Raw genomic sequence first — 15,508 nt, 5'->3', positions numbered from 1 at the left:
GCTTCACTGCAAGGATGCCTCACAGCTGTCAGTGTTGTCAGTGACGTTACGGGCGCTGATATCCAGCAGTCACGATTCCCAATTTCTGACAGAAAGCCCCGCAGATAAATATTCATTGCAGATGCGGCAACAGTTGACAAATAAATGCCAGGGTACCGCAATTCCAGACGGACTGTCACACATGTGCTCGTCTCTGTTTCCTTTTCTGTACATCTGAACGGCAGTCAAGAGACACAGCTGTTACCAAACGACAGCTCACACGAAAGGCCTGAACGCAACTCAAACACAGTACCAACCTGACATTTCCATGATCACTGCTGAAAGGAAGGGGGCCTGGGTGAGAGCTGCATCTCCCCAATTTCACTCTGGTGGTCAGTACTGCAGGAAGTCTAGCTTTTGTTAGTGATGCTAATAGAGGGATTTTCAGAGTAAAATGGCTGGAAACGGAGTTTCAATGTTCTCCCTGGGTTTGCAAGGATTTCCTCTGGTTTCCTCCCACAGGCCAAAGACATGCTGGTGGGTTAATCGGCTTCTGGGAAAACTGGCCCTGGTGTGGGTGTCTCTGTCTGTATCTGTCCCGAGACGGACTGGCATCCTGCCCAGGATGTACCCTGATTTGCGCCCATTGCATGGAGAGATACTCCCCTGTGACCCTGAACTGGAAAGAGCAGTTAGATCATGGATGGATGGACAACGTCTTCATTTCCCGTACACTGGTATGCGAGAGGTCATATCGACCGAGCCAACCTGCTTCATAATGCAGAAACCACAGCACTGCAGCAGCTATCTGACCTCCAGCCCTGCCCCGAGGCAGAATGGGCAGGGCTGGAAGGTGTACTAAGTATTGGACACCAGCAGCAGCACGCTCATTAACCAGATGTGGGATTAAAGGGGACGTGTTCAGTAGTTGTTTGGCACTTTCTTCAGTGGTTGTTCAGAACCTTGTCTGGTGCTTCCTGAATTGTTCATGAACACCAATTCTCAACGTAAAAAACAAATTCCAATAAAGATAAAAAGAACAATGCATTTCACTTTACAAATCTTCGCAGAAATATGTATACAGTATATATTACATTGCGATGAGGAGGCACTGAGCCCACTCTGTCTTCGAGGGTGCCGGCCAGTCTGTCTGTCTGTCTGGACAGTGGCCTGGAGACCACCCAGGGGTGCCTCTTCGCTACAACAGCTCGGCTCACAGAAGCAAAGTGACAAGGCTTGACCACAGCCACCTAACCCTTCACCGTTCACGTGAGCGACGCGCGTCACTGAACACACAGAAATGAGAAAGTGGAGAAACAAGAGGAGCCCTTTTAGCCCGAATGGTCTTGAGGAGGTTATTGATTTCAGGAGGTTCTCGGTTTTAAAAAACACACTTCCTCCTAGTTTCTATTTCTGTGCTCTGGTTCCTGTTCCCTTGTTGATTCTGAAGAACTCCGTAAGGTTCATTTTCACAATGCCCTTGAGGGGTCTGAATGCGACAGGCTCCCAGCTTCATTTTTTGCAGTCTGTTACACTTCTGTATGACCATGTTCCCTTGTATCCTTGCAGTTCTCCAATAACTACATCGTCCCAGTTAGAGGCTTCACTTCTCTGTTCTCTGTTTAGTAACCAATTCTCAATCCAAACCCTCACAGTTTCTCGAATGCCTAAAACGTGCAACGTGAGAATTGTCTATTAGGGAACATCACATTCTGAAAATCTAAATGCACCATATCGTATGCCAATGTGCATCCTTGACTGTTTATCCTTTAATGCTAACATGTTGGTCAGGCAAGACCTAACTTTCCTAAATCCAGAATATATCCTAGGATATTACTGTATTTCCATATAGGAGATCCTCTATTTAATTGTTTCCATTACTCTACACGTAATAGAAGTCAAACCTACAGGTTTAGGAGTAGCTGGTCCAGTTTTGTCACCCTTTTTATGGATGGGCACTACATACACTACACAACCGCACTACATCCGCAGTTCTCCAGTCCCTGGGTACGAGCCCTGTCTTAATGGTCTGCTGGAAGAGTTGTGTTGCTGGCTTCTGAATAACATCTCTCTTTGATCTAGATCTAGAATTGTTCTACAATGCCCACTCTAAATGAAGCCTCACTCGTGCATTTCACAACTTTAACACCCTTGATTTACATCTTTTAAACCAAATATGCTCATTTCACCACCCATGCTTTGGATGGACATCCAATGTTGTTGAATTGTAAATGTATGCACATTTTAAAACGAACGCTTGTAATCACATCTTGGATGTTCAAACAGAACAATTTTAAGGGTCAAAGAGGGTCAAAGGGCTAAAGCATTCTGATTGAGGGGGTATTCACCCACTTTACTTTGGCAAACCTGAATTTGATCCAGAGCACAAATGTGTTAATGAGCCACCCAGTCAACCGTGTGGCCTTTGTCTACGTGCGTTAGATCATGGTTGACATAAATTCAGAATAAATACAGCCGTCTCTGTAAGATCCCTCAGCCAGGTAGAGAATTTCAAGCAAAAAGTCAACCCTGTTGACCAAGGAGATTCCAAAAAAACTCAGGAACAGAGCTGTAGAAAGGCATAGATCAGGAGAAGAGTATAAAAACACAAAGACCCTGAATATATATTTGACCGTGGTGAAGTCCATCATGAAGAAATGGGGAGTGTAATTGTGTCACCTAGACGCTAGCTCCAAACTGAGCACCCGGACCAGTAGGAGACTGGTCAGAGGGACCACTGGTGACTCTGAAAGAGTTATGGAGTTCGACGGCTGACATAGGAGAAAATGTCCACAAGTCAATAACATCCCCGTCTCTGCATAAAGCTTACCTGTCTGGCTGGCACGAAGCAGGTTGCTGCCAAAAAAATACAAATCTGTGTACAACGAAAATTTCAAGTGACATTGCTCGCCCAGTCTTGAAGTCTTATCTAATTCCTATCATCTTCCTTGTTAAAATCTAAATAAACCATAACATATGCCCTGTTTTTATCCATTACAGCTGTAGCGTATTCAAAATCTCATGAAGAGGTTTTATAACCAAGACCTGCCTTTTCTGAATCCCTCCTGATTACTGCCCAGAATCTTGCTGCCAAATGATCTTTCTGTTTGTAAGTTGTTTTTGTCACCTCTGCTCCAGTTTTGTCTCTCTTTGCTGCTTTTCCAGGCAAGGGGTATTATACCAGCCTTTTTACATTTCCAAGATTTACCACTGGATGACGCATAAATAATAATAATAATAATAATAATAATAATAATAATAATAATTAATAACTGTTTACACTTATATAGCACTTTTCTGGACACTCCACTCAAAGCGCCTTACAGGTTATGGGTATCCCCTCCACCACCACCAGTGTGCAGCCCCACCTGGATGATGCGACGGCAGCCATAGTGCGCCAGAACGCTCCCCACACACCAGCTCTCAGTGGGGAAGAGAGCAGAGTGATGAAGCCAGTTCAGAGATGGGGATTATTCTGGGGCCATGATTGGGAAAGGCCAGGGGGAAATTTGGCCAGGACACAGGGGTAACACCCCTACTCTTTTTGAGAAACACCCTGGGATTTTTAACGACAGCAGAGAGTCAGGACCTTGGTTTTACGTCTCATCCGAAGGACGGCGCCTGTTTACAGTATAGTGTCCCTGTCACTATACTGGGACATTAGGACCCACACAGACCACAGGGTGAGCGCCCCCTGCTGACCCCACTAACACCTCTTCCAGCAGCAACCTTAGTTTTTCCCAGCAGGTCTCCCATGCAGGTACTGACCAGGCTCACACCTGCTGAGTTTCATTTGGCTGCCAGTTGTGAGTTGCAGGGTGATATGGCTGCTGGATGGATGGATAGCAAAAATGGAGAGCAAAAAGCCTGAAATAATCACGGATCAGGCCTCCCTGCATCCCTGTGTCTGCATTATCCTCCGGTTCTCATTTCCCGCACAAATGAAAAGGATAAAATAAAGAAAATTATCCATCCAATTAAGTGCTTAATGAAATCAGTCACACTTAAGCGCAGGTGCACAACCCAAGACCTTGTGGCTCTCTGGACTTGAGAATCCTTGATGGAAATTGGCAAAAGGATTAATAAAGAAGGTCAGAGCACTGTGTGTCACACGCAGTTCCTGCAGGACTCACTAGGAAGTAGATAGCCGTATTAATATAAGTGACAGCTTGAAATAGGAAGCCCTAGCAACTTGGGGTGTATATCCAGTATTTCTGGTCTTTAAACAAACTGTTAACGTTAAATGATTGGAACAACTCAGAACAGCAGGGTAATGTTCTCAGACTTTTTTCTGACATTTTCATTATATTCAGTTTCAAGTGGTTCTTTATCCTGTATACTATAGTTTAAACTGCTTAATATACAGCACTAACACAGATTCAGGTCATTAGAAGCACAGTGCATGAAAAAAGAGCAGCACAGCTGTCACACTCACTTACAGGAGTACAGCGCAAGGACAACCTTTCTTATGGCAATACAACGAGTCCATTAGGAATAACTGCAATTGAAAAGCACACCGATATTGAAAATGAAGGCACAGGCAGTGAATTTAATTTCCTAATGAATACATCTCCAACTGGTGTCTCCCCATGCAAGTGATATCTGACTGGTTTAAAGGCATTTTTATCATAATTAACAATCATAATTGCTTACACTTATATAGTGCTTTTCTGGACACTCCACTCAAAGCACTTTACAGGTAATGGGGATCCCCTCCACCACCACCAGTGTGCAGCCCCACCTGGATGATGCACCAATCCGCTCCCCCACACCAGCTCTCAGTGGGGAGGAGAGCAGAGTGATGAAGCCAGTTCAGAGACGCAGATTATTAGGAGGCCATGATTGGTCAGGGGCAATGGGAAATTTGGCCAGGACACTGGGGTAACACCCCTACTCTTTTCGAGAAACGCCCTGGGATTTTTAATGACCACAGAGAGTCAGGACCTCAGTTTTACGTCTCATCCGAAGGTCGATGCCTGTTTTACAGTATAGTGTCCCCCATCACTATACTGGGGCATTAGGACCCACATGGACTGGAGGCTTAGCGCCCCCTGCTGGCCCCACTAACACCTCTTCCAGCAGCAACCTCAGCTTTCCCAGGAGGTCTCCCATCCAAGTACTGGTCAGGCTCAGCCCTGCTGAGCTTCAGTGGGCTGCCAGCTGTGAGAGGCAGGGTGATATTTTAAGAGGGAATATTTGAGAGTTATCTGTGCCTCATGTCCTGAGCCATCACTCATGACATGAGTCACACACTGACATTGTCAGCCCATGAAGCAAAGAATTGGGCAGAAGAAACGATGAGGAGATTCAACTGTGGAGATTGCAGTGGGGTCTTGTGTACAATTTTACCATTCTTCCCGGAAAGGATCACTTGTTACATATAGCACTGAGCAGCAAACGAAACACTATTTAATGATGTTTTTGGAAATTAAAGTACAACTAGTTCTCAATTTAACAGGAAACGTATTCCTGAGAAATACACCAATTTAAAAATAGAAAAAGCCTAATTTCCCCATGAGGATGTGTGTAAACAGAAGAGATGCCATCTAAATTCACTCCCAACCGTGGGGTTGAACTCCCAAAGAAATGTTATTACATATATTTAATTATTTAATATATGATCTTTATATAGTTTTACTACGAGTCATTTTTATACTAAATGCTCGTGGGAACTACGCAGAAGAGCAATTAGTGGTGAATAGTCAACCAAGAGCATGGTCTGTGAGCCCATTCATACACCTGCACTGCTCAGCTATCTTCAGTCCTCTTGCTCTCCTTTTAAATGGTATTTTTTGTGAAGTCTCACATGTAACATTGCAAAGACTTTCTTCTTGGTGGGGTTTCAGCTGAACTTTAATTGCAGATGGTCTTATTTGTTTTATTTATTGAAAGTTAAAGTTGATTCCATCTTTCTAAAATGGTTTTAAATAAGTGAAGTTCCATTCACAAATTATGTGGATTTACTTTGTTTCAGGGCTTGATAGATTGCTGAACATAGTTACAAGCATAATTCAATTACCGGCCATGCCTGCTCAATAAAAATGTCTGTGTGCCAAGGACAAAAGAGATTAAGTCCCTTTCCTGATGATAACTGTTGTTCTTTGCAGTTCTAAGTGATACAGTATGTTTCCTTCGACACACAGTAATAATCAGTATGTGTTTTTTAATTTTGTACAGTTTCCTGTCCTTTGCATGCATAGGAGCTGAAAACAATGCACTACCACTTGTGACAGTAAACCAGTTTGTTATTTTAATAGACTATATCTTTTTCTTCTAAACAAGATTCATTGTCAACACCGTGAAGAGTGACTTAATATAAAGGGTTTAGTTGTGAAAGTTTTAAGTGTTATCCTTTTAACCACTGTCCGACTTAACAGAATGCTTAATTACACTCAAAACAAAGACCTCCAGTGACGACTTACATAGGATGAGAACTTAATTACAAGCAGTCGCAGAAAACAAAGGAGCTCAAAATGAAAGAAACAGATTCCTTCCTTAAATGTTTAGGAAACTAATCAAATAGTTTGCACAAGCCCTGCATACCATTAGAATCTGATTTTGTCCAGTACGTACAGTACAGCCTCAGCTTGCAAGCTCTCCAATCAGCTCCATTAGAGAACGACTAACGCCTCACTTATTTAACTGATAATTAGAACAATTAATATAGCAACTAACAAAGGAGCTGGTTGCATCAAAGCACTGCAAATGAGCATAAAGGAAGTGTTGCATGTTGACTGTCACGATCGCTACTCCTCCTCTTAAGGGCGCTCCAGCCCTTCCTTGTTCTGCCCCATTACCCGCACCTGTTCCTGATTTCAGTTCCTCCTTAAAAGCTTCATTGAATTCCGTTTAGTGAGAGCTCGCTGCGTCTGGCTCCGTTATGGTTTTAGCTTTCTGTTCCTGATCCCCCTCCCCCCGCCGGTCCGGACCTGGTTCCTGGTTTTTAATCCCCGGATGAATCACCTGGCCTTGGACTTATGCTCCTGTTTCGGTTTCCCGTTTGGAATTCAGCATGGATCGTTTGCCTCGGACGCCTCACTTCCCCTGGACACCTGCACACCTAGGACACACCCCCCTGTCTCCATTCCGTTTTCCTGCATGACTTTTTCCTAGTGTTTCCTCACTTATCCGGATTGTGTCGTCTGCATAGGGCCCAGAAAGAACTGTTCAGGACACTATCATTCACACAGAATATATAGAGTATATACCTATTCAACCTGAACTTTAATCTTTAACTGCCCTCGCTAGCTTCTGCAAGCAGGCGTTCCTAAGATTGCACGTACAGAACAGATGGCGTTCTGCTGCATGGCGGAGAAATATAAATTGGCAATCTCTATTTAAAAAGAGATCTGTGCCATACTCTAAACAGGATGGCAATAGCACTGTCGGATGTCGGAAGGGACAAACCGTGGAGAGGCAGGAGAGCAGAAAAAGACCCTAAGCGAAGTGGCGAGACGGGAAGTTAGCCCGAGCTTGGCAGTGCAAAGAGTTCTGGAGTGCCTCCTACTGTACTCTGTCCTGTCCCTAGTTTCCTGTGCTTTGCTGTCCTTCCGGTCTCTCTCTCCCTGGGGCTATATATTTCCGGGTCACTCATTCAACTTCGCTCAGCATTGTCCTGAGACCCGCCTAGCAACCAGGTCGCCCCACGTCCGCTACCTGAGGGCGTAGGTTTCTATGCGACTCCTGAACTGCTGAGCCCGGGCTAATCCCCCATTCTGCCGCTACGCATAGGGTCTTTTTCCGCTCTCCTGCCTCTCCACGGTTCGTCCCTTCCAACATCCATGACAGAACCAGCCAATTGAAGGCCACTCACCAACGTTACCACACCGTGCAGGTCCCAACCGCTCCTCCTGCACGAATCTGAGGGACCCGAATGCCGAATAAAAACCGCCCAACCCCAGCAGGGCTCAGCCACCGGTGCCCTGCTGCTTGAGAACCGCTAGCGGATGACATAATCCAGGTTTGAACAGGGTCCGCCTGGACTGCAGGACTCAACCGGCACTCTCACTCAGCGTCTCAAGGAATGGGCCGCGCCGCCGCTCGAGACGCGCAAACACACTTCTGCACATGAATAGACCCCGTCTTGCTCAGACAGCAAAGAGGTCGCAATCCTTCTCAAGCGAAGATTGCAAAGCAGCGACAATTTACAAACCACCCCCGTTGTTGGCGTCTCTTATCACCCTGCCTGTTAAATCAAAAGGCAGCTCCGCAGCACCAGGCATATCTGTCGCCAGCTCGCTCCCTAGAGTCTCCAGTCTGAAGATACAGATGAGACAATCCGCAGAAATTATGTGTGTCAAATGCCCTCTTCGCTCACTCAGCAAAAACTGCCTCTTCTTGGTCCCTTGAGATCCACAATTAAAGGTGTCAGTAACCTCCTTTTGCAACCCTATCCTTGGTTTTGAATACCTTAAGGCATTTGTCTGTGTGCAACTTCTTTTTATGCATCTGAAAATGAGCATCGTCTGAACTGCTTTAATGAAAGTGACACACTTCAGCACCTACCACGTTTGCAGTACCTTGCAGACTTAATACTTTCAAGCGTATTTTAAAGAAGTACCCTAATAATAATAATAATCCTTACACTATCATAGTGCTTTTCTGGACACTCCACTCAAAGCGCTTTCCAGGTAATGGGGATCCCCTCCACCACCACCAGTGTGCAGCCCCACCTGGATGATGCGCCAGTCCGCTCCCCACACACCAGCTCTCAGTGGGGAGGAGAGCAGAGTGATGAAGCAATTTCAGAGATGGGGGCCATGATTGGTAAAGGCCAGGAGGAAATTTGAGCAGGACACCAGGGTAACCCTATTCTAATCTAGGCCCCTTCACCACTAGATAAATCATGGACAAATATATCTGGGAAACTGAAAAAAAGGCATTTTCAAGTCATGTTGTTGACTTCATGGGGGGTTTAAGAAGCAACATTAAGCCTACCATGTTTTAAAAATCTGCAGTCCATTTCACCTTTACTTATTTTTAACCTTTTTATCCCTCAACAGGGTGCCTTTAGAGCTGCCAGAGCACAACCTGTACACAAGAAACATTTTCATACTGTTCCAAAAAAAGTACATTTGGCAATTTACTTGATTTGTTTATTTGAATCAAAAAAATCAATTGAATGAATCAATTAATTAATCAAATAAATGTAAAGCTCAGAACACGTTTAAGGCTCATCTCATCTGTGAAATTTCCTACAGTAGTTTGTGAGCTCTATGTAGCATTAACATTTATAAAAGAAATCAAGTAGTCAGCTATTGTTTAGAGATTTTCATCTTCAGCTCAGATAGTTTGACTTGTGTAATTAATTATTCAGAATTACTGAAGCACAATTAGCACATACAGTAGCAGTTTAACCTACAAATATTGTCAAAATCAGTACAACGTCCTTTAGTGTCAGTTTATTTATTGCCTTATTGTAACTTGTGAAAAATAAAAAATAAAGACTAATTAATTGACTGATTCATCAATTAAGTTGATTGAAATCAGAGCCTTATAGGGGAATCCCTGGATTGTCCTACTGTATGTACAGAGGTCCATACAGCCTGCTGGTCCCAGGTTCCAATCCAGGCTGTGCCTCCCTCAGTAAATTGGTCCATTAGTGTTGGGTCATCAGGGGTATCACTGGGAACCTGGGAAGTTAATGACTGTGTAGTGTTTAAACCAGGGGTATCCAATTCTAGTCCTTTATTATTCATCAGCTCTTAATGGTGTAAATAAACTCTTTATTGGCTTCTGTGGACCACTTTATTGGCTTCTCTCAGCTCCTAAGCTTTAAAGAGCCTTAAAAAACATGCGAATACACCAGCCCTCCTAGGCCAGGACTGGACACCTAACCTTGAACCTCCGCCCTCAGCTGCAAGAGATCGGACTGGCCAACTGGCAAAGATCAGCTGATGGTTCTGTTCATTGAAACCGGGCGCAAATCTATAAGACGCTTGCTTTTGAACTGACCAATACAAGAAAATACTGAAAACACACTGCTTGAATCACCAATCAGGACGCAAGAGCTTTTCCCTATTTGATGTCAGAGGAGGTTTAAATAGTCACTGGTAGTGAGGTATCCAATTTTAAAGCCGAGTACAGAACAACATGAAAAACCACCACTGATCGCCGTTACAGTCCTGACACTGAAAAACATCCAGGAGGGTCTTCAAGGACACGGGGCCAGGCTGCTGCAAGAACAGATCTGTCAAAAGACAAATTCCCTTGACTGAATAGTGTCCTGCACAAACATCAAGCCCCCAAGTGCAGCTCAAACCAAATAAAGGAATCACGAGGATTTATTGCCGATTGTGAAACATCTCAGCTGTACAGCAGTTGCCCATTCCTCACCACCTATCAAAATGAAGAGCAGCGTTCGTCTTGCTCAGTGCAGTTAGCAGCAGCTGTCACGATTTCAGGTGATTTTCTGGGACTGGGTAACACCCAGGACACCACAACCCTGGCAGAAACTGCACAGATCTTAGTCTCCACTAACGCTATCCATCCATCTATCCATCCTCTACCTGCTTCTTCCAATTCAGGGCGGTGCGGCAGCCGGAGCCTATCCCAGCAGTCACCAGGCCCAGGGCAGGGTACACCCTGGGCGGGACGCCAGTCCTGTTCTTAAACCCTTTTTAAAACATTTTTAAAATGTTCTGCACTGTTTCTCCACAACAACTGCCTGTCCCTATTCTACAAACTATCCAAATAAACACCTTTAATAGTATTCTACTAATATTATGAACCTTTCCCCAGGCAGATAAAATTAATCCCCCGGACTATTTTCATTGTAATCTATTGTAATCTATCTATATTTTCATTTGCAGAAAAATAAATGTCATCATGCCAAGTGAAGTGCTTTTGTCCTGCAGCCCAGTTCTGGGGAAAGAAATGACCACACTGTTCACACATCTGAGTCCATAGGGCTCCAGCCCAGCACTTCACATCCGTGCCTCAAAATCATTTCACTTTCTCACATTTTATAGGTGTCTACAATTCAAAGTCCAGGAAAAAAGACCAGCCGCTCAAAACACCCTCCCTCTGTCATTCATTTGATCCATATTAGAATAAGTGGGCTTTGCCCCAGCAGTTAGAATCACTGTCCCCCCAAAATTTCACTTTTTCATGATGGAATCAGGCATCCTGAATTCCAGTCCAATAGTTTAGTACCTATTAGGAAATTGTGAAATGGTTTTGTGTCACTGATTGTAAATGCTGGGGCAAAGCCCTCAGAACTCACATTAAACTGTAATATATTTACCCTGGAATTGTGCCCAAGGAGAATAGCTATTTATTTTCATGACAGACATGTTACCTGCTAGTGTGGTAACCGTGTGGAGAAGGAACCACTACAGAAATAATAATAACAGACAGGAAGTCTTATTGTTTTAAAATACTCAAATCTGTTCAGTGTTCAATTGCGTTCCGGCGTTCCAGTGCGCCGGGTTTTACGCAGTCCCGTTTTATACACACGTCGGCTATTCCCAAAATAACCCTCCCACGATTCTTTCCTTTTCTCCCAAGTTCCCTTCCACAGATGAATTTCTAACTGATCGATTAATGATCACTTCAGTAATATTCCAAAATTCCTACAATTCTCTTTGTATGGAGTCACTTTTAGTCTCGACGTCGGAATCCCTACATTTGTCCATTTTTGGACAGTTTCTCAAAACGCCAGTTGTAGCATCTGTCGTTGACAAGGGTTAAACGTTTTGATGATCGAGATCATCATTCCAAACGACAGCTTACCAGCATTACAATAAGAATCGAAAGGCTGTACTGCACCTGGCTGATGCCTGTTTGATTCGCAGACCCAGAGATATGGGGTGAAAGCGCAGCCATACAGCGTATTACACATCATCATCCAATAAACACTTGTATGTGACATGGTTTCTAAAGACAAGGTCGACATAGCAGAACTAACGCGCTGTCACAAACGGCAAAAACAGAACCATTTGGGGATGTACTTAGACTAACGGAGCCTTCACACTAAGTCCACAGAAGACGAGCCCTGCGTGACTTCCTCCAAGGTCATATCGTCCCCTTGAGAGAGGAAGATAAATTATTTGGATATATATATAACTCGTTCACCTTATCCTCTCTCTTAAGGTTCATCTGTCGTCTTAAAAAAAAGCAGCACTGCCAAGTATGAAAATCACATCACCTTGGAATCCATAGTAGGCAAGGTCACAACGTATCTGTCAGCGAATTAATCACTACAGCGTTTTTTTTTTTTTTAAAATGCACTTTACCGTTCACGTTCACCCCAACCCCCACACTTCCACGCATTCCACTCGCGAGGGGGCGAGGCGGGGGTCTCCGGAATAAATTTACACGTTTTTAATCAGCACAGATTCGCTCTCCGTCTCCAGGAAAATATGCGAGACATACAACTTCTTCTTCAGTCATTCCTTCAGCCCAAAACATATTTTTCGTTTTCTTGAACACCATTAGCCGTCAAACACCATTCGTTCTCGGCACAGGCGAGACAGCTGTCATTAACCATCACTGGGCAATCGCCGCTTGATTTAAGTCAAATTAAATTGGAACCAACGAACGGATTGACTTTTCATTTTTAAACTGCGTTATTTCCCCCCCGACAAACAATATAATTAAAATCACAAATCTCCAAATATCCACGTTGACAAATACATGTTTATACCATTGCTGCGGTCGCTAAAAATAACCCTAGCAGTGTGATTCGTGTTATCACGCAGGAGTGACTCTCAGCTTTTGCAATTTTAATGACACGCCAAGAAATGTGCATGCCCTTTTAGAAAATAAAATCAGATATTGCCCCCAGCGATACACAGACCCATCCTTGAACATGACATTTTAAATATTGTTTGCGAAATGCTGATTATCCCTGTTATGGTAGAACAGCAAGGTGAATCTGCATGAGAAATGTATTGAACAATTCTGTCTATGGCTCTTAGATGCAAACGTTTCTTAAGCACGTTTTTAACCGGGTGGGAAAAAATACTGGATACAGAGGGCGAGGTTATTATTCCTAACATCAGCTTTACAAAGGTCACGATTATTACGGTTAAACGGAGAATGAACGTCACCTTCGTTCTTCGTCCCAAAAGCTGAAATAACGAAGCAAACACAGCGTCCTTTACCTTTTCCTGCCGACGCTTATCGGTCTCGAAGCCCCAGGTCGCTGCAGCCCTTGTCCCTGAAGCAGCGGCGAGTAGGATGCTGTCGTCTCTCCTCCCTGACGCTCGGCGCACAGCGGAGACTGGGAAGGATGCGAGAGGTACCGGAGTCCCGCTCCCCCCCCCCGGCCTCACTCCAGAAGGGGCGCACCACTCGCCGGCTCCGGTGGGGGCGTGCAGGGTCCGCGGGAGAGGACGGAGGGAGATCTGGGGGGATGTCACTTGTTACTAGCCGGCAGTGCGTTGCGTTTTCAGTTTTGAGAAGAAAGCTTTCGCGACTCCCTTTCCGTTAGAAGCTTCCCTCCGAGAGCACGCCACCCCCTTTTCCGAGCTACTTAGTAGGCTCTGCATAACAGTTGTAAGACGGGTTTCGGAGCTGTGTGCCTTCGGCAGGTCATTGCGTCAGTAAAATGCTGTATGTGATGCATATATCTATACATACATGGGGTTGCCCTAAATATTAATATATACTCAAATATTATATAAAGATTATACAGTACGTTCACACGCCTTACCCAGAAACATTAAATCTTAAGTAATATAAATCCATATTGTACACCACAAATTGCTGCCTACCCTTTATTAAGGAAATATTGAAATATCATTTTTATATGTTATTATTATAATTAGTAGTTCAGGTGGGTAGCTGCGTCAGTATGCGTAGGCTGAAAAGGAACAAGTAATAGGTTTATTCCATGCTGAAAAAAAGAAGAAAGAAAAAGTATTTTATTTCTTATTTTTTTCAGCATGGAATAAACCTATGACTTATTATTGTAATTAGTGCTGCTGTTAATTTTTTCTCTGTGTGTGTCTACAGTACTGTATCTATACCAGTGGCTAAACCCCAGCACCCAAAAAAGGTACTAATGTGTAAAATGTATACAAATATCATGCACATAAGTACTGTACTGTTTTGAGGTAAGAAGAAAAATATGTTTTTTTTGTAGCTGCAATAAGATGGAAAACAAATAAATACCTTTTTTATCAAATGTTATTTGAACGCAACAGTTCAGCACATATCTAAACCGTTATCAAACATGCTTGTGTACACTCTGTACTGTGTTATGTTACAGCACACCAAAGTGAATGCTCAACTATAATCACACTGGGGGGATTTAATTACAATACAGTATATAATACAGACCAAAATCCCTAAGGAATGTTTCCAGCACCTTGTTGAATCCGTTCAGCTAATAATTCAGGCTTTTCTGGAGGCAAAGGGGGGTCCTACCTGATACTAGGTAGGTGTACCTAATAAAGTGGCCACTGAGTGTATGTTCACATACAGTACTAAGAAAGAAAGATAAATAAAGAAATGTCACTGTCTTACCACGATAGCTTACGTGATTCAGAACCAGTCCATCTCTCCACCCATCATCTATCCAGGACTGGGTCATAGGAGGAGGTGGAGCTTAACCAGGCAAGACGCAGGCATGAGGCAGGCTACACCCTGGACAGGACGTCAGTCCATCACAGGACACACACAGACACTCACAGCATGGCCAGGTGTCACAGCAGCTGATTAACCTACCAGTATGTCTTTGGACCGGAGGAGGAAACCACCAGGATACGCAGGGAGAACATACAGACTCCACACAGATAGTACCGCACGGGGCCCAAGCACTGCGAGGCAGCAATGCTGACCACTGCACTGCTGTGTCGCCCTCAGAACCAGTCTTTATGTAAATTTCTAATAGGGTTCATAGCAACCAGTTCCATGTCTCCTGAAATGATGTATGAATTCAACAACAATGAGCAATTAAAGTACAGGGAATTTTGAAAAAGTAAGTGAACCTTGTTTCACTATCTCAACTGAGAAAATAATTAGAATCAAGTGTTTACATAGTTCGAGACACCTTAGTAGTTTATATGAGGTATTGGAAACATTGTGAGTCTGATCTCCCACATACAGGTGTGTGGGAACAAGTCATGATCTAAACAAATCTCTGAAGACCTCAGAGAAAGAGTGATTGATGCTCATCAGTCCAGAAAGAGCTACAACAGGTGGCCATATTCACCATCAATCTGCTATCAGTATAATAATAGAAAAAATTCAAGACCATAGTCTCTCTATCCAGATGTCACAAAACATCTTTCATAACAACATCACTTTATTAGCCCTATACAATTTCTTGCATTAGGAATTCATCTTTTCACATACCCCAGCTTGCTCTCCATGAGACACAGACAGGGAGAGAGGCTAGGGGTCAGAGTGCAGGGTCAGCCATTCTACAGCGCCCCTAGAGCAGCTGGGGTTCAGGTCCTTGCTCAGGGGCCCAACAGAGTAGGATTCCTCTGCCAGCTGCAGGATTTGAACCAGCAACCTTCCAGCCACAGGCCCAGATCCTTAGCCACAGAGCCACCACTCTGGAGCCTATGCAGATAGC

At 44.0% G+C, this 15,508-nt stretch overlaps 1 protein-coding gene across 2 annotated transcripts in view; it reads right to left on the bottom strand.

The window, feature by feature from the left end:
• sv2a (synaptic vesicle glycoprotein 2A) overlaps positions 1 to 13,368 on the bottom strand; it is an 81,804-nt gene extending 68,436 nt beyond the window's left edge. For both annotated transcript variants that reach the window (XM_088620257.1, XM_088620258.1), the window contains exon 1: positions 13,086 to 13,368. The gene's annotated coding sequence lies outside the window, so the exon portion shown is untranslated. The remainder of the gene's footprint in view (positions 1 to 13,085) is intronic.
• Positions 13,369 to 15,508: the final 2,140 nt, after the last annotated feature.

The sequence above is a fragment of the Lepisosteus platostomus genome, chromosome 26 (assembly GCF_059453375.1).
Source record: "Lepisosteus platostomus isolate fLepPlt1 chromosome 26, fLepPlt1.hap1, whole genome shotgun sequence".
Lineage (NCBI taxonomy): Eukaryota > Metazoa > Chordata > Actinopteri > Semionotiformes > Lepisosteidae > Lepisosteus > Lepisosteus platostomus.
The sequence above is the reverse complement of the archived record's forward strand: the minus strand, read 5'-3'. Positions and strand labels throughout refer to the sequence as shown.